This window comes from Dermochelys coriacea, chromosome 11, assembly GCF_009764565.3.
Source record: "Dermochelys coriacea isolate rDerCor1 chromosome 11, rDerCor1.pri.v4, whole genome shotgun sequence".
Taxonomy (NCBI): domain Eukaryota; kingdom Metazoa; phylum Chordata; order Testudines; family Dermochelyidae; genus Dermochelys; species Dermochelys coriacea.
Genome location: NC_050078.2, coordinates 4,829,974 through 4,851,455, shown reverse-complemented (window position 1 = coordinate 4,851,455; position 21,482 = coordinate 4,829,974).

Sequence of the window (21,482 nt, the reverse complement as noted above, 5' to 3'; positions counted from 1 at the left end):
AATATTTACTTTGTATATTTTGACATGGTGTTGATTTGTTTAAACAGTTTATAAAGCTTTACTTTTTTGACTCTCAAAGTTACTGTCATTAAATTATCTGACCTTCCCAGTTTCTCTCAGCTGTGAAAATCTAAATCTATCAAAATTAGAAAATGCTTAAAGCCCATAATTTTATGCAACTATGAACATTTGAATAGATAAAAGTTTAAAAGAAATGCTTAAACATTGATATCTGTCAAAATTAAAATATAATTTGTTTTGCCAACTCTAAGCATAATGTAACAAAGAGGCTCAAAGAAGGGAGCTTGTAGGGGGAGCAATTTTTTACCACAAATTGAGACCATTGCCAATCACACTGACCAGTACTGTCTCATTATTTCCTTATACTCCCCATCTGTTTGTATCCATCTGATGTCTTGGACTGTAAGCTCTTTGTGGCAGGGACAGTCTTTTTGTTTGGTGTTTGTACAGCGCCTAGCACAACAGGATCCTGATCCATGACTGGGGCTCCCAGAAGCTACAACAATATAAACATAAAAATTAATAAGTGCAAATGCCCCCAAATGCAAGGCAGAATGCACAGACTCTTCCACACAGAGAGCCAGCCAACTTTTCACATTGCTCCTTCACTATATTTTCTTTGTATCTCACAAAGAGATCATTACTGGTATAGCTCTACTATCAGACAATACAGTTTCCCAGTAGAAAAAAAGAAAGTGATTCAGGTTTAAAGTCATATATTTAAGCAGTAATACTAGTACATGTCAGTCTATTACACACATCTCACTCTCTTCTTTCAAGCCACAGAGGGTGGGAGCAGGGGAGAATCATTGTGGTCAAGAGTAGCATTTAGTGAGCTACCTTTCAACTACCTGAAATGGGGTTCCAAAGAGGATGGATCTAGACTGTGCTCAGTAGTAGCAGATGAGAGAATGAGGAGTAATGGTCTCAAGTTGCAGTGCGGGAGGTCTAGGTTGGATATTAGGAAATACTTTTTCACTAGGAGGGTGGTAAAACACTGGAATGGGTTACCTAGGGAAGTGGTGGAATCTCCTTTCTTAGAAGTTTTTAAGGCCTGGCTTGACAAAGCCCTGGCTGGGATGATTTAGTTGGGGATTGGTCCTGTTTTGAGCAGGGGGTTGGACTAGATGACCTCCTGAGGTCCCTTCCAACCCTGATATTCTATGATTCTAAGAGGTCAACCATCTCCATCCTTTGATGACCAAGAGGCAAATTCAGTTACAGGCAACCTAAGGTCAACAGCAAGTTGTTCCTGGACTCCTTGTGTCAAATTGTGCTATCTTGAGAGAGAGGATTGTGACAACTTCACGTGAAATTAGGGGAAGTTTTCAGTGACTTCCTCAAAACCTGTTGTTGAGATTACAAGGCTTCAGATGGTTATTGCATCATTATGTTGGTGTTTATGTACTATATCCCCGGTGCTTCTCACTTTGCTATAGATTTTTGAAAAGGAGATTAGTTTGCCAGCCCATGGCAGAAAGAAAGTTTTAGAGCAATACTGAACTTCTGAAGAGATATGGGACCAGATAGTTATTCTCATTAGCAGGATGGTTCTGCAGTTAAGGTGCAGAAATTACCTAAATTAACTGTTCAGCATGCAGGCCAAGACCCATGAAGGGGGAAAGGCATAAGGATGCTGAGTCTTGCAGCACCTACCTTTTAGGCACCTAGAAAAATCACAGGAACAACACTTCAGTACACAAAGCCTGAATTAGGTGCCAAACATGTGGCTAATTTACAGTTAAAGTGCGGCTCATATAGTCCCCTATGCATCCTCCATTCTCCTCCTACCAGACTGGGCAGGATGGAGCTCGGGGCTTCTGCCCCGTGGCGGGGTCTTTCTCCTGAAGGGAGGAGGTCTAACAGCTTTCGTCCCATGGGAGAGAGTTGGGGCAGAAGCCTCACACCCTGACAGGCGCCACCCCACAGAGCTGGTTGTGTGTGTCTTGCAGCTCTCGAAGCTCTGAGGATTATTGTATGCGACTTGGGGGGGTCAGTAATTTTGGCCTCTCCTGTTCTATACAATGAAGGGGGAGAGATAGGTACCTTACACTGTGATCCACAAAGGCAGCAAGCTACCCAGGGAGCTGCCGAAGCTAGCCAAGGTGGGAAACTGACCAGAGGGATGTGTGCTAAGCCCTGCCCTTTTCTCAGAGGTAGGTGCTGAAGTCCACCTGTGGGGAGGTGCCTAGCACTGCTAGCAGTCCACGAACTGGCAGAAGATGAGATTTGGCCACCTCAGTTGCATTCGGGGTCTGAAACAAAATGGCGGGGGAGAGAAGAGGAGGATCTCCCTTATAACCTTTAGCCTCTAGTGAATAGGGTACTCAGCCTGAATGTGGGAGACCCCCCAATTAAGTCCTTCCTCCTCCTGAGAGGGAGAAGGGATTTGAACAGGGATGTGCCACCTGTCAGGCTAACAACTAGGTTCTGGAATATTCTGATGTGGGTCTCCCTCAATCCTGCTGATTGAAGTTGATCCACTTTAATTAATTAATATTAATTGGGCCAGTAAAAATTAGAATGACTATATGGCCTAACGGTTAGGGCACTCACGTGATAGTTCAAATCCTTCCCCCTGGCCATTTTGTGTGAGCTCACTTAAAGGGCCTGCTCCAGTTCGCAGCCTCTGACCACACCTACCGGATCAGGCCTCCATACATAACTTAGTTGGATAGGCACCTGTCTTTTCCAGTTTGGGAATCACTCTGGGGCTTAGGCAAGAGATGGGTGTCTGGATGCCAATCATGAGGCAGTAGCACGCATACTCAGGCAGGAGAAGCTGCAGTGTGTGTGCGTCCAGAGGCAGAAACTCAGTCACCGAGTTTTAGGCACCTACAGGGTTTGCTAGCAGCCAAGCGGGAATTTTATGAATTGCAGTGGTGCCTAGAAATGGGACTTCAGTGCATAAGTACCTTTGTGGATCACACGCATCCTTAGATACTATCATGATAGCCTTTGTAGAAATCCATATTTATTTTTTATAAACATTTATGTTACTATAACTCCCACATGGGGCTCCATTGTACTGGGCATTGTATATGTACACAGATGAGAGACAATTCCTGCCCCAGAGTGTTTACAATCTAAAAGACAGGAGGAGACAAAGGATTGAGCAGGGATGGGCCAAACAATATATGCACGAATATATGTACAACTTTTTTAGTTACATGTGTTATTGTCTGGCTTTTTAATTAGGGGTAGAGATAGGGAATGAAATCCTGGTCCCGTTGAAGTCAATGGCAAAACTCCCATTGACTGCAGTGAGGCGAAGGTTTTAGTCAGAGCAAGGAACAGCTGGAATGTGGAAATTAGAGAGAGCAAAGGACTGGGAAAAAGAAAAGAGAAGGGGACAGGTAAGAGGGATGTCACACCTCATTATCTGCCTGCTCTTGATTACCAAGCAGGGTACTGTAGGCACCACAGCATGGGGTATGTCTTACAGTGAGATTTGAAAGAAGGTAAGGTAATAACCATATGGATTTTATCAGGGAGTTTTTCCCATGCAGAAGGAGCAATGTGGGAGATATCACAAAAGTGTTTCAGGAAGAAACTGACTAGTGGGCAGAAAGGCTGGGAATGCTCTCAGAGCAATGGTTGCAGTTGTTATTGCAGTAAGTTGTATGCAGTGTTGCTGGAGCCGTGTTGGTCTCAGGATAGTAGAGAGACAAGGGGGGTAAGGGTAATATCTTTTATTAGACCAACTTCTGCTGGTGAGAGAGACAAGCTTTGGAGCAGAGTTCTTCTTCAGATCTGAGAAAAATACTCAGAGTGTCACTGTGACAGTCTGTATCCCTATGAAGAAAAGGAGTACTTGTGGCACCTTAGAGACTAACAAATTTATTTGAGCATAAGCTTTCGTGAGCATCATGCATCCGATGAAGTGAGCTGTAGCTGTAGCTCACGAAAGCTTATGCTCAAATAAATTTGTTAGTCTCTAAGGTGCCACAAGTACTCCTTTTCTTTTTGCGAATACAGACTAACACGGCTGCTACTCTGAAACCTGTATCCCTATGGTCACCCTTCTTACAAAACTATAATGGATTATGTACAAAGTATACCTTGTGAGGTATCCTTTTAAAACTCATAATGGGATGATCATTATTATCCTGGTAAAATATGTGTGGCAACGTTGCATGTAAAGTTATAAGATTCTTCTGTATAACATTACTAAGACATATTTCAAGTTTAGAAAAACAGGCACAAACCGGTTCCTCAAAGACAAAAGGTAAACTGATGTCTCAGGCAGGTGTTAGCAAAATCAAATGGACCATCACCTGGTTACGTGGCCATGCCTTGGCAGGAAAAAGGGTGTGAGTGAGAAATGTCCATCTTGGGAAAGAAACAGCTGTGAGTTTTTGTCACAGAGATTTTCTGTCTCCTGAACTCTACCTGGAGATGATTCTCAAAGCTGAGGAAAAGATATAAAAATGGGGAACAGATGCCCCAAAGGATCTCTCTCCCTTCATCTCTACTCATGGCATCGACAACACTTGAAAGACAAAGGAAGCATCATTGGACTGGAGATGGATCCTGGCTGAAAGATTCAGCCAGTAAGGCTGTTAGAACATGTGGTGAGAGAAACCTTTTGGTTTGAATTCATTTTAACTTAAGTTAGAATTAATTGTGTTTTACCTTGCATTTTCTTGGAACCAGTTCTGACTTTTATGCCTCATTACTTCTAATCACTTCAAATCTATCTTTCTGTAGTTAATAAACTTTCTTTGTTTTATCTAAATTAGTGTGTGTTTGGGCTGCAGTGTTCGGGAGACTTCATTTAGGATAACAAGGTTTGTGCATATCATTTTCTATTAATGAAATGATGGACTTTACCTGAGCTTGTATTGTCCAGAAGGGTGCTGGGCAGTACAAGATACATGTATCTGGGGGTAAGGCTGAGACTGGGAGTCTACTGGTGTTGCCCTGCAGTGTAATTCATGGGTGGCTGAATATAGTGCTCATACCGGAGAGCTGGGAGTGATTTACATGCTGACAGCTGTGTGGGGGCAGACCAGGAGTGGTTGCTCTCACAGCGAAGCAGAGTAAAAGGCACCCTAGGTTAGAGAATTGAGGGGACACAGCTGTCCAGCAGTCCAGATTGTACCCTGGGTAGTGTCGGAATCACAGTTAAGTATGAGGTCAAACAGATAAGTAGTTAGCACATATTCTAACCTATGCTAAGAGACCATTCAAGATGAAATGGCCTGTTAAAACCCCTGTAGTCATAGGACAAAGAGTGGGGTTAGCGGATTACAGATTGTTGTAATAAGCCATAAATCTGTCTCTGTGTCTCTGTTCCATCCATGATTTTTAGTGTCTAGCAAAGTTATGTTTCAGAGTAGCAGCCACGTTAGTCTGTATTCGCAAAAAGAAAAGGAGGACTTGTGGCACCTTAGAGACTAACAAATTTATTTGAGCATAAGCTTTCGTGAGCTACAGCTCACTTCATCAGATGCATTCGGTGGAAAATACAGTGGGGAGATTTATATACAGACACAGAGAACATGAAACAATGAGTTTTATACAACTTCCCAGGCTCATCTTTTGAAAGTGGTGTGCAGGTTTCCTTTGAGGATGAGGACTGATAGATTAGGTATACAGCAATCCTTTGTGAAAAGTGTTCACCCACAGGTGTTGGGATGGTTTTGACATTTATCAGTTTCCTGTGTCAGTTCATTCGAAAGTGCAGTGATTGTCTTTTTTCACTCCCATAGTTATTGGGGCTTTTAGTGCCCTGGATGAGGTATACCACATGCTGTGATAGGCATGTGTAGGACCCACGTGTTTTGAAAGGTGTGTTGTGGGGCTTGTTTCTCATTGTAGCGGTGGAGGTGTGTCTGCAGGTTTTGCATCTGTTCTTCTGGCAGGGTCTGGTGCCACTTTGAGTTGATGTGTCATGGTCTGTGTGGAGCTTGCTTCTGATGAGGAGGTTGGGGGTTGTTTGAAGGCCAAAAGTAAGTTATTAGACAGATTGATCTAACTAGTAAAGTACAGAAACATTCCTAACAAAGTTTACAGGTTTGAGTGAGCAAAATGTTGTGGGTTTATTATTATTTTTATGCCACTAAGTGTTTTTGGTAGAAACACAAGTACCAAAATAAGAAAAAAAAATATTCAGGAAGTGTAGTATCTTCTGTTAATGTATATGAATGAAATTACCATAACGTTTGCTAAACTCCTAAAAATATTATTGTCACACATGATATACATAGCCCCTTGGTTAAAATTAATCCACATAGTCTGATGTAATAATACAATATGCTATTTTACACTTTAGGTCACTTTTTTATATTAAGTGATCTTTAGTCTCATTTGGTATTGTGGGTTTTTTTGTTAGGCTGGGTGTTTCCAGGCCTTTACTGTGTGGATTTTATTGGGAAGAATATAACTAAAAGTCTAATTTTTGGTGAACGTTTCCTCCAACATTTGCCTTAAAATATGTGTTCATGGCTATTTTTAAAAAAATGAACTTAATACGTGATGTATAAATAGGATGTGCTCCTATTGAAACTAAACTGCTAACAAAGGTTTCCAAAATCTAGGCTGGATAGCTATCCCCACTTTCCCTCCTCACACCCTGCCCTTAAGTTTGCATTGCTACTAGTTCTACCTGTTTCTGTGTAGTGTTAAAAATCAGCTCATCTCAAACCCATAGAAGGCTACATGCCAGTGGCAGCAGATCCTGTCTCCCTGCCAGGGGTGCTGTAAGTAAAAAGCTTGTCTTCATGGGGAAATTTTCTAGTATAATTGCTCATGTGGATACTTTTAGGTTATATCTACATTGCACTTTTGTCAGTTGGGGTGTGAAAAAAACAAAAGTTGTATTGATGAAAAGCATTGGTGTGGACTGCGCTTTGTCAGCAGAACACTGACAAAGCTACCACCCCTCGTTATGGCGGTTTTATTTTGTCGGCAGGAGAGCTTTCTCCTGCTGACAAAGAGCGGCTACACTGCGTACCTTACAGCTGCACTGCTGCAGCAGCATATCTGTGTCACTGTAAAGGATGCAGTGTAGACATAGCCTTATTTTGAAATAAGAGTGTTCTCAGGGGAAGTTATACCTGTTTAACTATAGCAGTATAATTATGCTGATAAGTTTCCCCATGTAGACAAGCTCTTTTATAAGGGCCCAACCAGTCAAATCCTTACACGTGGCTAGTAATCTTTCAGTGGGGTTTCCTCACATAAGGGCTATGTGCATGTCTAAGAGAATTACAGCATAAAACCATCCTATTTTTATGTGCTTTGAGATCCTTCAAAGGCAAATGCTGTTGTGAAAGATAATTGAAATAGTTAATACAAATGTCTCTTTAAAAGTGCCAAATAAGTACACAACTGATGAGCATCCAAATGAGAGGCATGAGGCTCTGAATCACACTAATGAAAAAGGGTCCCATTTTACACTATTTTGTCAGGACCCTGAGAATTAAAGAACAGAGGGTGCACAAGGGTCCTGCCAAGTCAGGCAGCTTCATCTCACAGCAGGCAAAGCATTGCCAGGCATGTTCCTCCTAGCATGCTGAGATGATGACTATCATTGATCAAAGCTCCGTTCAGAACTCTTAACTAGTCAGTAACCAAGGTGACCTTTTGCACTAAGTGACAGGAGAAGAGCCAAGAGAAATGCTGACGTGGTTTGGTGCTTCTGTATTGTCTAGTACAGTGTTTCTCAATGACTGCTAGCCGATCAATGAGCCACAGCTGCCTGCTGTGCTCTGAAAACACATCCAACGTTCCCTCCTTTTATTCCTGTTCCAGCACACAGCCATTTGTCAGTTTTAAACATCTTTAGAAAGGAATTTCACTGAAGGGGAAAGAATAGCTGGAGGGTAGGATATTGAAGGTAGCTTCTACCATACTAGAGGAACTCTAGCGAGATTGGAGAGAGCTCATCATTTCACCTTTTCACTCCTTATATCTGGCTCAAATCATGCAAACCCTCCTAGCATACAGCTCCCATCCAATGGTAGTTCAAGGGCTGGGGCACTTTGAAAAGTCAGTGTAGTTCCTTGTGGGTGCCAGTTTTGCTTGTGTCAGAAGAAATAATCCCAGGAGTTCAGAGTCTGTGGTATAAATACCCAGAACACATCTACCTCTTTTTAAATTAAAAAAGAGAGAGAGAGAGAGAGAATACATCACCAACATGGGCTAGCACTTTTAGAATGACTTCCCCTGTGCCTTAGCAAGCTGGGTCTATGCCAAGATCTCAGCATCAGGTGTGATTATTACTTGCTAAACAACTTGTTAGCACAGACAAAGTCTCCTGGACTTCCTCCTTTCAATGTAACTTCCTGATCTTTGACATGGGGAGCCCTCATTCAACCCAGGTGTGGCTCATCCTGTAATCAGGGCTGTTTTAGCCATAGGCTCTCTAGCCCATAGGCAAGCCACCCTATTACAGGTGTATTAACAGGAGTGTCATATCTAAGACACAGGAAGGAATTGTCCTGCTCTGTTCAGCACTGGTGAGGCCCCAGCTGGAGTGCTGTGTCCACTGCTGGGCACCAAACTTTCAGAAAGCTGCAGAGAAACTGGAGAGGGTCCAGAGGAGAGCAACAAAAATGATAAAAGGTTTAGACAATCTGACCTATGAGGAAAGGTTAAAAAATTGGACATGTTTAGTCTTGAGAAAAGAAGACTGAGGGAGGACCTGATAGGAGTATTCAGATACGTTAAGGACTGTTATAAAGAGGCGAGTGATCAGTTGTTCTCCACATACTTTGAAGATAGCACAAAAAGTCTTCTTAGTGTATGCGCAACATGTCTCAGGTGGCACGTGACCAGGATTCATCACCGAATTTTAGTCTGCTGGCTGGATCATTAGCTTCCCCAGCCTGGGCCCGGTACTGATGGGGAGTGCAATGTGAATGCTGATCCATGCCCCCAAGGATAAGGAGTAACAGGCTTAGTCTGCAACAAGGGAAATTAGGTTTAGATATTAGAAAACCTTTCTAACTACAGTGATATTTAAGCACCCGGAATAGGCTTCCAAGGAGGCTTATAGAATCCTCATCACTGGAGGCTTTAACTAACAGGTTAGACAAACACCTGTTTGGGATGGTCCAGGTATACTTGGTCCTGCCTCTGTACTGGGGACTGGACTAGATGACCTTCTGAGGTCTCTTCCATCCCTGCATTTCTTTGATTCTGTGCTGGTGCAGTGGACTGGAAAGTCTGTGCCAGCTTAATTATATGAAACTGCTGAAGATATGAATTCATTGAATATGAAAATGAATCATACAATGGACACAAGAAAGCCTGTTATTTAGGTATTACATTCAACATCTGCAGAGGCATAGGAAGCATTCGGTTAGGAGATTGTAGAATAAGTACTAGCCATTCCTACAAAAGTAACCGGCAGTGAAATAGTCAGTTTGGCATAAAGCCGGGGTCAGAAGTTGGGCGGGGGTGGGGGGCTTGCCCCTGTGTAAACTCATGCAAGAGGCAAGAACAGGACCTGGAGGGACTTAAGTTGTTGCCACAGAGCCGAGGATTTGGCCTCAGAGCAGGTAAGAACTGCTGGGATCCCCCTTTCCAGCCTGGAGCTGACTGCCCATCCCTGCCCCACCAGGTCTGAGTAGCTCCCTTCTCTCCTTCTCCTCCTCCTATCTCTCTGTCCCCCCATTCACAGTGTTTCCTTGTACCAGTTGGTTTCCATTCATGTGGGAGTCAGTGTTGAGATTAGGAGTATGTGACCCTACCACAGCCAGCACTTCCTTCTGATTCTGGTGGAAACAAACTGCTGATTCATGATCTCTTTGTTGGTACTGGTTTCAGAGTAGCAGTTGTGTTAGTCTGTATTCGCAAAAAGAAAAGGAGTACTTGTGGCACCTTAGAGACTAACAAATTTATTTGAGCATAATGCTCAAATTACATTCAACTGGTACTGAAGTCTTTCCAACCAATTCCTGGAATCTCTCGTAGGCACTTAATTTCGTTTTAGTCGAGCTTCAGCTCTCATAGTGGTACGTTAGCCCTGAGATTGCATTTGAATGGAAAATTCTCAGTTTTGTTCTGATGCTATCCACAAACTTTGTTGTGCTGCACTGGTCCCAACCCTGAATAAAATAGGGAAGACTGAGTGCGAAGTTAACCAGCTAGCCTTGTAAAAAAAAGTCTTCACTGGCTTCAGAAACTGAACCATGCTACCATTCTGGTAAAGATGGTTGCTCAGCATAGAGCATTGCTGACCCCTTGTGCTGCATGAAGGTTCCTGGTGAAAGCCAGTCTTTGGAAGCCAGGGCCCTGTAAAGTTTGATTCTGGCCACAAGAAAACACTTTGAAGTGGCCTCTACTGCATTGTTCTCCATCTTCCACCATAGGACACGTTATTTCTGAGACAGTCTGTACCGTATGTTCACCCCTTTTTCAAGACTATGATACATTTTGTACAAACTCTGCCTTCTAAAGGTATCATTTGAAAACACATAATTTGCTGATCATTATAGTCCTGGTAAAATATGTGGGGCAACATTGTATGTAAAGTTATAAGATTCTACTGCATGATGTTACTAAGACATATGCCAAATCTGGGGAAGCAGCCACAAACCAATTCCTCAAAGACAAAAAGCAAACTGACGCTTCAGGCAGGTGATGACAAAATCAAATGGACCGTTACCTGCTTAAGTGACCATTCTTTGGCAGGAAAAAAGGTGTGATTGAGAAATTTACATCTTGGCAAAGCAATAGCTGGAGATTCATGTACCCACAGACTTTCTGTCTCCTGAACCCCAGCTGGAGAGGATTCTCAAAGAAGAGGAAGAAGTATAAGAATGGGGAACAGATACCCCAAGTTATTCCTCCTTTTCTCTCTATCCACAGATGTCAGACCTGAGGAACAGACACAGCTTTGGACTGACTGAGGGAGGGAACCTGTCTAAAGGGAATTCAGCCTGTAAGACTGCTGCCTGAAGCATGCAGGGAGAGAGACTTTTGCTTTGAATTAATTTAGGCTTGTTAAATTAAGCTGCATTTTACCTTTTATTTCTTTATAAGCAATTCTGACTTTATGCCCCATTACTTGTAATCACTTAAAGTGTATCTTTCTGTAGTTAATAAACTTGTTTTATCTAAATCCATGCTTGGATTGAAGTGTTTGGGAAACTCCATTTGAGAGACTAGAAAATGATATGCACAGATCCTGTTAATAAAATGACAGACTTTATATGAGCTTGTGTTGTCCAGAAGGTGGGCAGTACAAGACGCACATTTCTGGGGGAAGGTCTAGGACTGGAAGTTTGCTAGTGCTGCTCTACAGTGCAATTTAAGAGTGGCTGGCCATAGCATTCATATCGTTAAGCCTGGCCAGGGACTTACATCAGTTTACACCCCTGCATCCCGCATCTATCATCAGGTGCTTTTACCCCAACAGAGGACCCGACAGAACATAAGGTACAAAACAGATAAAGTTTATTACCAAGGTGGGACTCAGGACACCCCACTTAAACAGATAGACCTAGAACAATACCTCACCTGTTAACTCCCCAACCAGGGCTTGAAGCCCAGGGTCAAAAATATTTACAATAAATAGGAATGACAAGCTGACACTGTACCATCTCTTGTTGACAGGTAGGGAATGTTTCACCAGCAGGACAGGAGCACTGGCCACATAGATGGAGAACCAAATCCTGGAATTGGGCACGCGAGGACTTCTTCAGGTAAGTAGCTCTTCTTCTTCTTGGTCTTCTCCCCAGTGCTGTCCTGGGTGCAAGTATGAGTTGAAGGTGGATAGCTGATGGACTGTTATCCTGAGTGGAAGTAAGAAACCCTCCTCAATATGCTGCAAATGTTACACCAATGGTACAGATACCTGGAGGTAATCCCACCTATGGACTGCCCCCCCACCTGCTCTGAATGCCGCTAGAGCAAACATTTCTGCTGCTACCTCTAGTACAAACCGCTTTCACTGCTGCTTCTAGGGTGGACAGCCCCGAGTGACTGGATTGTTGGCCTTATATAATCTCCTGTTGCTGGGCAGATTAGCCAGTCACATGACCCCCCTACCTGTTCCCACTATGGCATGAAAAGAGCACCCAAATGAAAAATGGTGTCAAAGCCTGTTTGAAGAAAGGGAACCAAGATGTATGCCAAACAACGACATAGGGAATCCAAGATGGCCTGATAGGGAATAAAATCAAAAGTTCCCTTACAATATAGTGTAGCTGGGAGTAATTTACATGCTGGAGGCTGGGCGTGAGCATGGTTGCTCTCACAGCAAAGCACCTATTGAATTCCAGGGGTGGGTGGGTAGAAGCCTGCCCACATCTGAAAGCTCTCCCCCAGCCTAAGGGGAGGAGCTACTAGACCCAGGGTTCAAATGAAAGCAGAGGACAACAAATGATAAAACGTGAATGAGGGTCGTAGGTTAAAAATCAGGGATCTGGAAGGGGCCCCTGAGCAGAGAACCCTGGATAGTGCCTACTGGTCCTCAAAGGGGTTAAGGGAGCCAGCAGAAGCAGCCCAGAGGAACTCTTCCCGGATACGTGAGCTAAGGGAGGAGTGGAAATAGGTCCCACAGTCACAGAGCACCTCCCCATCCAGCATCCTCCTCCTGGGGTGGTGAATGGCCACTTTGGCCAGCACCAGGAGGAGACTGACGAGGAGGTCTCGCAACTTCATGGAGCCACGGACAGGGTGTACGTAGATCAGGCGGTGTGGGGAGAAGTGCAGCCAGAACCTCAGCAGGAGGTTCTGGAGGAGCCAGAAAAGGGGCTGCAACCTGGTGCACTCCAGAGAGATGTGTGCCAGGGTCTCCCGCACACAGAAAAAAGGATAGGTGTCAGGGATGGGGGTGAACCAGAGACAGATGCATCCCCTTCAGCTTCCTGACCCACACGCCACTCTTCTCCGTTCTGTATTCACCTACTGAGATCACTACCCTTGCCCATTGCTCTGATCACATCAAATACGTATTCCCAGGGCTGGGTGAACATGTATTTTGGTGCTTTTCCTTTGAAGGTGGATGCACAGGGGTTGTGTGGACAGGAGGGCAGCTCATTGCATGGTGACTCCTCCCACAGCAGCAGGGGAGCGATTGGGGCAGGAAGTGGGCGGAGGAAAGTGCGGAACTTCTTGCAGCCAGGGGAGGTTTTCAGAGGTGGATTGGACCCAGAATTGGGAGCGACCCATGCAGGGGAAGAGGAAGTCCTATTCCTACACAGCCTGACAGGGACTAGCAGCTGGAGTCTGGCACATGGTAAAGGTCCCCGGCCAGAACACCCCCAGCCCTGACCCTCCCCGGCTCTGGGCCAGCACTCAGGTGTTAAAGGGGGCTTGAACTGGCTTTGTGTGTGTGGTGGCGGTTGACCACTGTGCCCCCATGCCCACAGCACCCTGGGTGGTCACCCACAGCAGTTGCCCATCAGTAAGGCTGGCCCTGCATATCACCTTCTTTGAATCCTTCCACTGACTCCCCATTTTTCACTGCATCAATTCCTTGTCCTCCTGACCCTTCACGATTCTCTTCCTTAATAGTTATCTGCTCTAGTCTCATCACTGTCACCTCCTGCTGTTATACCAATAAAATAAAAACCAGCAGGATCTTATTAAAGGGGAAAAGGCAAAATGCCACATTTATTGTGAATACAGAAAGAATCATAGTAAGCAGTTAGTTATAGCTATAACATTCCATTCAATTTCATATTTATTCACACATTCATTCATACACACACACACAGGTTCTGCAAGGTTGTTATCATAGTTACCAGCCTTAGAGTTGCTCATGCCAAGCCACTGGCCAGGTGGCCTGGACATGAGGAGGGAGCAGGGCCTTGTCAGATGCACATCTGACACTTCTGAAAGTTGGTTTGCAGAATCAGACCCCAAAGTTCTCACTTTCTAGAGTCCATTTTTATAAGAATTTCTTCCTATGCCAGTCTATGGGAATTGCTTCATCATGCTGTTGCTGAATCAATCAGCAGATGACACATTCCTGACGGTTCTGTGCTGCCAGATGTTATCTTGTTCTTTGGTTCTCCCATTCTTGAGGCTGTTGAGTGGATTCCAGTCTGCCCTCCGGGGGTCCTCTGGTTGTTTCCACTTGACGCCTTCTTCAGTGGATGGACACTGGATTCTTAGGCTGGCACCTCCCTGATCATTCAGTTATTATCCACACCAAGCATCCATCCACATACATCCTCTCTCTCTATTTTAATCACAATTGTTAACAAAGCGAGATGAATACAACAAAAGGGCAGGGAGTCTCTGGGTGCTGTTTCTGTTGTTACAGAGTATTGCTTTGAGTCTGTCTCTGAGTGAATAGTTGTTGTTGCAAAGAATTACTTTGAGAACAGACTCTGTCTTAGAATGTACTAACACAATTAGCAGCTTGCAAGTTTCACAGAGAGAGGGAGAGAAACAGTACCAAAAACCAAGAGACCTCTTAATTAGTAATACCCTGGAATTTAAACTATGGGGAATCAAATTCATTTGTGATTTTAATACAGAACTTCTTTAATATGATCCAACACTGCCCCTTCCACCAGCGATAGCAACCTGTTTATCTCGTCCTTCAATTACCACCTTTGGGCTTTCTTCCACACCAGAACGCCTTCCTTGCACTAGTCTGTAAAGGCACTACTCTTTCCTTCAGATGCCACTCTCGGAACCCTCTTGTACCCTGACCCCTCCAAGAAACTGACCAGCATATAATGGCTGGAGTGGAGGGCAGCTGCACAGGTTTGTTTAAATCCTCCGCAAAAAACCCTGACAAGCCATGGCCGTATCATCTCCCTGACCACTGTGCATGTACGTTGTATCCTCTTCTCCTTCCCTTCATTCCTTTTTGTCATCTTAGATTGTAACCTCTTTGATACATGGATCATCCATCTGTATACTTACACAAAGTTGTTATTGTAGTATCTGAGCACGCTCCTGAGGCACAAAGAGGCTAAAGGTCACAGGAAAACTACCATACTAGTCTTCTGAGGGTCAGTCTAGTGATTTAACCACAAAAACATCCTTCCATCTCTTGTCCATAAGTTTATACCAACAACATAGAACCCACATCCTCACTGGAACCTTTGGACACTATCCCAGCATAGATAAATAATAATGACCGCTGATTTTCTCATTGGCCTAAGATGCTCCCCAGTTATCTGCTGCTCCCATGGGACCATCTCCCTTACAGACAGTTCCACCCCTCCCCCCCCCGCCACTCCTCTGCCTTTTCCTGCTAAGGCTTAATAAAGTTAACAGGCACTTGTTTAGACAATTGCTCGAGTGAGCTATACAATGTGGGGACGGGGGTGTGGGGAAGAATCTAGATCCTTACATTACAATGGGAGGGATGCGAGTTACATTAGAAAATCAAGAGCATGATTGTTCCTTTAAAAAAAATAAGTTGGGTCAACAACTTCAGCAAGTGACTAGTGATTTTGGGCACTCAAATTGAGGGGTCTCAACTTCCAACAGGGCCGAGCACCCATCCTGTGAAAGTCAGACCCCTTTAAAAGGTGTCTTAAGTTGGGCACCCAAGAATGGCGGCACACAAAAATAATTTTAAAATACTTTTGAAAGCGTTGGCCAATGATATTACACCAAATGTTTGAACAAGCAAGGCCAAGAAAGGAGGGAGGTGTGATGGAGATAAATGTAGCAATGGCAGGGCAAGAGATATTTGAAAAAAGAGAGAGATCAAAGCTCCAAGGCAGGGGAGAGGGAATTACAAGTTGCTAACTGACTATTTATTACTGTGTTTCTAGAGTAGCAGCTGTGTTAGTCTGTATTTGCAAAAAAGAAAAGGAGTACTTGTGGCACCTTAGAGACTAACAAATTTATTTGAGCATAAGCATGCATCCGATGAAGTGAGCTGTAGCTCACGAAAGCTTATGCTCAAATAAATTTGTTATTCTCTAAGGTGCCACAAGTACTCCTTTTCTTTTTTATTACTGTGGTAATCATTACAATTTATATTTATTGAGGATCCAGCAATACCATGGCTCTGGGAACTGTATAGTTAACCGTGGAAATAGAACCATGACAACTTAAGACAGTTAAGACTGACCTTGGCACAAAAAGTGGGAGTGTGCTAATAAAGTTTGCAGATAATACAAAGCTGGGAGGTATTGCCAATTCAGAGAAGGATCGGGATATTATACAGGAGGATCTGGATGACCTTGTAAACTGGAGTAATAGTAATAGGATGAAATTTAATAGTGAGAAGTGTAAGGTTCTGCATTTAGGGATTAATAACAAGAATTTTAGTTATAAATTGGGGACGCATCAATTAGAAGTAACGGAAGAGGAGAAGGACCTTGGAGTATTGGTTGATCATAGGATGACTATGAGCTGCCAATGCGATATGGCTGTGAAAAAAGCTAATGCAGTTTTGGGATGCATCAGGAGAGGCATTTCCAGTAGGGATAAGGAGGTTTTAGTACCATTATACAAGGCACTGGTGAGACCTCACCTAGAATACTGTGTGCAGTTCTGGTCTCCCATGTTTAAAAAGGATGAATTCAAACTGGAGCAGGTACAGAGAAGGGCTACTAGGATGATCTGAGGAATGGAAAACTTGTCTTATGAAAGGAGACTTAAGGAGCTTGGCTTGTTTAGCCTAACTAAAAGAAGGTTGAGGGGAGATATGATTGCTCTCTATAAATATATCAGAGGGATAAATACAGGAGAGGGAGAGGAATTATTTCAGCTCAGCACCAATGTGGACACAAGAACAAATGGGTATAAACTGGCCACCAGGAAGTTTAGACTTGAAATTAGACGAAGGTTTCTAACCATCAGAGGAGTGAAGTTTTGGAATAGCCTTCCAAGGGAAGCAGTGGGGGCAAAAGATCTATCTGGCTTTAAGATTCTACTCGATAAGTTTATGGAGGAGATGGTATGATGGGATAATGGGATTTTGGTAATTAATTGATCTTTAAATATTCAGGGTAAATAGGACTAATCCCCTGAGATGGGATATTAGATGGATGGGATCTGAGTTACCCAGGAAAGAATTTTCTGTAGTATCTGGCTGGTGAATCTTGCCCATATGCTCAGGGTTTAGCTGATCGCCATATTTGGGTCGGGAAGGAATTTTCCTCCAGGGCAGATTGGACAGGCCCTGAAGGTTTTTTGCCTTCCTCTGTAGCATGGGGCATGGGTGACTTGAGGGAGGCGTCTCTGCTCCTTGAAGTCTTTAAACCATGATTTAAGGACTTCAATAGCTCAGACATAGATGAGGTTTTTTGTAGGAGTGGGTGGGTGAGATTCTGTGGCCTGCGCTGTGCAGGAGGTCAGACTAGATGATCAGAATGGTCCCTTGTGACCTTAGTATCAATGAATCTATGAATCTAGTTGAAAGTTAGTGAACCTATTTCTTTAGCCTAGGCATGAATAAAGAAACTCTGCATCTCTAATTGCAACAGGCCACAAGCACAAGAGCTTGGGGGCACAGGTACAAGAGACCCTATATACCACTTAAGCTTAGGAGTAGAGGAAAAAATCACAACAAACGGCTGATTTAGATTGTTGTAATTGGGAGGGAAATAAAGTGATGGGAAATAATGTCATCATTTAGGACCTTAGAAGGGATTTCTTGAGCTATTTCTATGAGGGGAAAAACACGTTGTAAATCAGATCAGGGAGAGGCATCTAAACTGACAGGTTTGTCTGCTCAAGCCCCATAATGTAAGTTTATGAAGCAGCTCATCTGTCTTCAGGCAGAGACTCAGCCATTCTCAGCAATCCAGAACACTGGCAATGTTGATTTTTTAAAACAAGATTATTTTCCTTAATGTCAGCCTGCAGCAAACTGGCCCAGCTACCTGAGACAGCGCAAGAGTGGATGGTTGTTAGAAGGGGATGAAATTATTCCATTATGGCACACACTATGCTCTGCTTCCTTTGAGATTATACAGGATGTCCTACTTGTCCCTTCAAAGACTAAACACAGCTATAAAAGTTGGTCACAGGCAGCTTTTGCCTGATCATACTCATTAAAAATTACATACACTGAGGCAGACACTTCATAGAATCATAGAATATAAGGGTTGGAAGGGACCTCAGGAGGTCATCTAGTCCAACCCCCTGCTCAAAGCAGGACCAATCCCCAACTAAATCATCCCAGCCAGGGCTTTGTCAAGCCTGACCTTAAAAACTTCTAGGAAGGAGATTTCACCTTACTGCTGACTTGCATTGAGAACCAGAACATACTCCCTGCAGCAACCACAATGATAATCATTAACCTCTAAAGAATGAAGTTTTTACAACGGGTTCTTCCTTATTGTCTAAATAAGTATGCAAAATGCTGATAATTCAGGCTGGTGGAAAAGGTAACTGTCTCTACAGTGTAGGTCAAGTATGATTAAAAGATAGCCATTCATGGAACCATATTAGTTTTGGGGTTGAGTGAAGCACTCCTGTATATTCACACACAATAATAAGAAAGAGCAGCAAGGAAGCAGTTTATCAGTTTGGTGAAAAGACACTAACTGAATAAATGGATGCTTAACTGGTGTCATGAGGTAGAATAGGTAAAGAGAGAAAAGCAGAGGTAGATTACAAGAGTAAAGAAACATAGGGGAGATCATTTCTAGAGAAGAATACCAGAGGTAATGTTTATTCTGATGGCATTGCTTTTTACTCATTACAATTCTATGGCACAAGCAATATTCATAAGCGGCTGGTGTGTGGTCATTTAAACCTCAGTAAAAATCTTCCCCTACCATTTTCTGTGGCTGCCTTCACCTTACCTGTTGGGATGTGATTAGGTAGCTCCAGAAGAGCTAAGCAAGCCACAGACAGGACAGATATTTTCACCACCTACACATACATTTTCCTTCTCAGTGCCCTTTGACCAAGAGGGACTGTTGCTAGAATTCAGCATGGTAGCCGTGTTTAGTCTGTATCAGCAAAAACAACGAGGAGGACTTGTGGCACCTTAGAGACTAACACATTTATTTGGGCATAAGCTTTCATGGGCTAAAACCCACTTCATCAGATGCATGGAGTGGGGGAAAAAACAGTAGGCAGGTATATATACACAGTACATGAAAAGATAGGAGTTGCCTTACCAAGTGGGAGGGTCAGTGCTAATGAGACAATTCAATTAAAGTGGAAGTGGACTATTCTCAACAGTAGAATACCAAAGAAGGGGGGAAAAATCACTTTTGTAGTGGTAATGAGGCCAGTGTAAACAGGGTGGCCCATTTCAAACAATTGAGAAGGTGTGAGTAACAATAGGGGGAAATTAGTAGGGGGAAATTAGTTTTTGTAGTGACCCATCAAAAGTCACTACAAAAACTGATTTTTCCATACTAATTTCCCCCTATTGTTACGCACACCTTCTTCTCAATCATAGAATATCAGGGTTGGAAGGGACCTCAAGAGGTCATCTAGTCCAACCCCCTGCTCAAAGCAGGGCCAATCCCCAATTTTTTGCCCAGATCCCTAAATGGCCCCCCTCAAGGATTGAACTCATAACCCTGGGTTTAGCAGGCTGATGCTCAAACCACTGAGCTATCCCTCCCCTCCATCAAGTGTTTGAAATGGGCCATCCTGTTTACATTGGCCTCATTACTGCTACAAAAGTGATATTTTTCCCCCTTCTTTGGTATTCTACTGTTGAGAATAGCTCACTTCCACTTTAATGGAATTGGCTCTTTAGCACTGACCCCCCACTTGGTAAGGCAGCTGCCATCTTTTCATGTACTGTGTATATATACCTGCCTACTGTTTTTTTCCCCACTCCATGCATCTGATGAAGTGGGTTTTAGCCCACGAAAGCTTATGCCCAAATAAATGTGTTAGTCTTTAAGGTGCCACAAGTACTCCTCGTTGTTTTTGTTGCCAGAATGGCATAGCAGCAGATCTACAGACTGATTTTTAATCTCAGTTTCCACATCTACAGCTCGCAGTACAGCCAGCAGGCGACTTCAGCATCCCACTTTTGTAACATGTTTCAAGACCCCCATGTAAAGTTACATTTTTTCTATCCCAGTTGGTAAAGGGAGAGAAATGGCCAAAACGTTCAGGTGTGAAGCTACGTTACTGATATGTGAAGTTTGCATGTGCATATGTGTTCATGACACTACAAGCTTCAGCATATATCAGATGTAAGGCCTAACACTGTTTCTCAAGTACAAAATTGCAAAGGGAATCAATGTTTCCCCCCCCATTTGAGGATGCATTTTAAGTAATGCTAATGCTATATTCCACCATAATCACACATAATATCCCGCTCCTCTATATGCAGATTCATACTACAGTCAAAAAAAAAATTAGCAAATACTTTTAGTATAGAGGATAAGGAGTCATTTTGTATTATGCAAATTAAGTTACTCTTTTCTTTTTAGTTTATGGTTGACTCTCTCTGTAGATCAGTGGTTTTCAAACTTCATTGCACCGTGACCCCCTTCTGACAAGAAAAATTATTATATGACCCCAGGAAGGGGGACCGAAGCCGTTGTGTTCCTGAGCCCTGCCACCTCAAGTGTGTGTGTGGGTGGGGGGGCAAAGCCTGAGCCCCACTACCCTTCACGGTGCGGGGGAAGGAGCCAAAGGGCTTCAGCCCCAGGTGGGGGGGCTGTAACCTGAGCCCTGTCACCAGGGCTGAAGCCCTCAGGCTTCGACTTCGACCCCAGGAAGTGGGGCTCGGTCTTTGGCTTCAGCCCCAGCAAGTCTAACACCAGCTCTAGGTGACCCCATTAAATGGGGTTCCGACCCAGTTTGAGAACTGGTGCTGTAGAGTGCTCTGGGATACTGTATAGGCAAGTGTTTTAGGTTCCTAAAACAAGCTTTAGTTCACTTCCAATCAGCATTCTTTTGGAATCCTAGAAGTTCAGAAGCCAAACGTATGCGGAGGGGAAGTTGCATGAACTCTATACAGGGATCTTGTGTTTAGTTTTAATTTCTTACACAGGAACAAATGAAACATATAGAAATATGGTTATCTTGGCAAGCTAAGAATTGCACTTAAGCAAATGCAGTCACTGGGTTTTAGTCAATTTAATGACCGGATTTTCTTCCAGGAATGTTCTCCAATTGTTTACCTTATCTAATACTTACTGTAGGAAGGACATGCCCACACTGGCAGGTTTGAAGGAGCTGATTCATCTCTTTACAGGTCCTTCCTTACTACTAGCTCAATGAGTAATGACTTACTCAGAAAAACAGCTATCAGTATGAGATTAAATCTAATACAAAAGCTTCTTGGCTTTATACGCTCAAACTCCTCCTCCCACTCAGAACCAGTATTCATGTTTTTTATAACATTAAGGAACTCAGGAAGTTGTTATATTTTATTACCAAAACCAAGCAGCTTCACTGTGTTGGAGGCAGACAACCAGCAACCAAGTCTTACACAGAATCCAAGATTAAATGTTAATGAAGGCCCTTTTGCTTCCATTTTGCACCAACCGCCTGCCTCCAGTTGTGGATTTCTGCTGTCACAAACCAAACTGAACAATCCATCACTTATTTTAATTTTGGCCATTATGGCAAATGGTAATAGAGACCTATCTGGG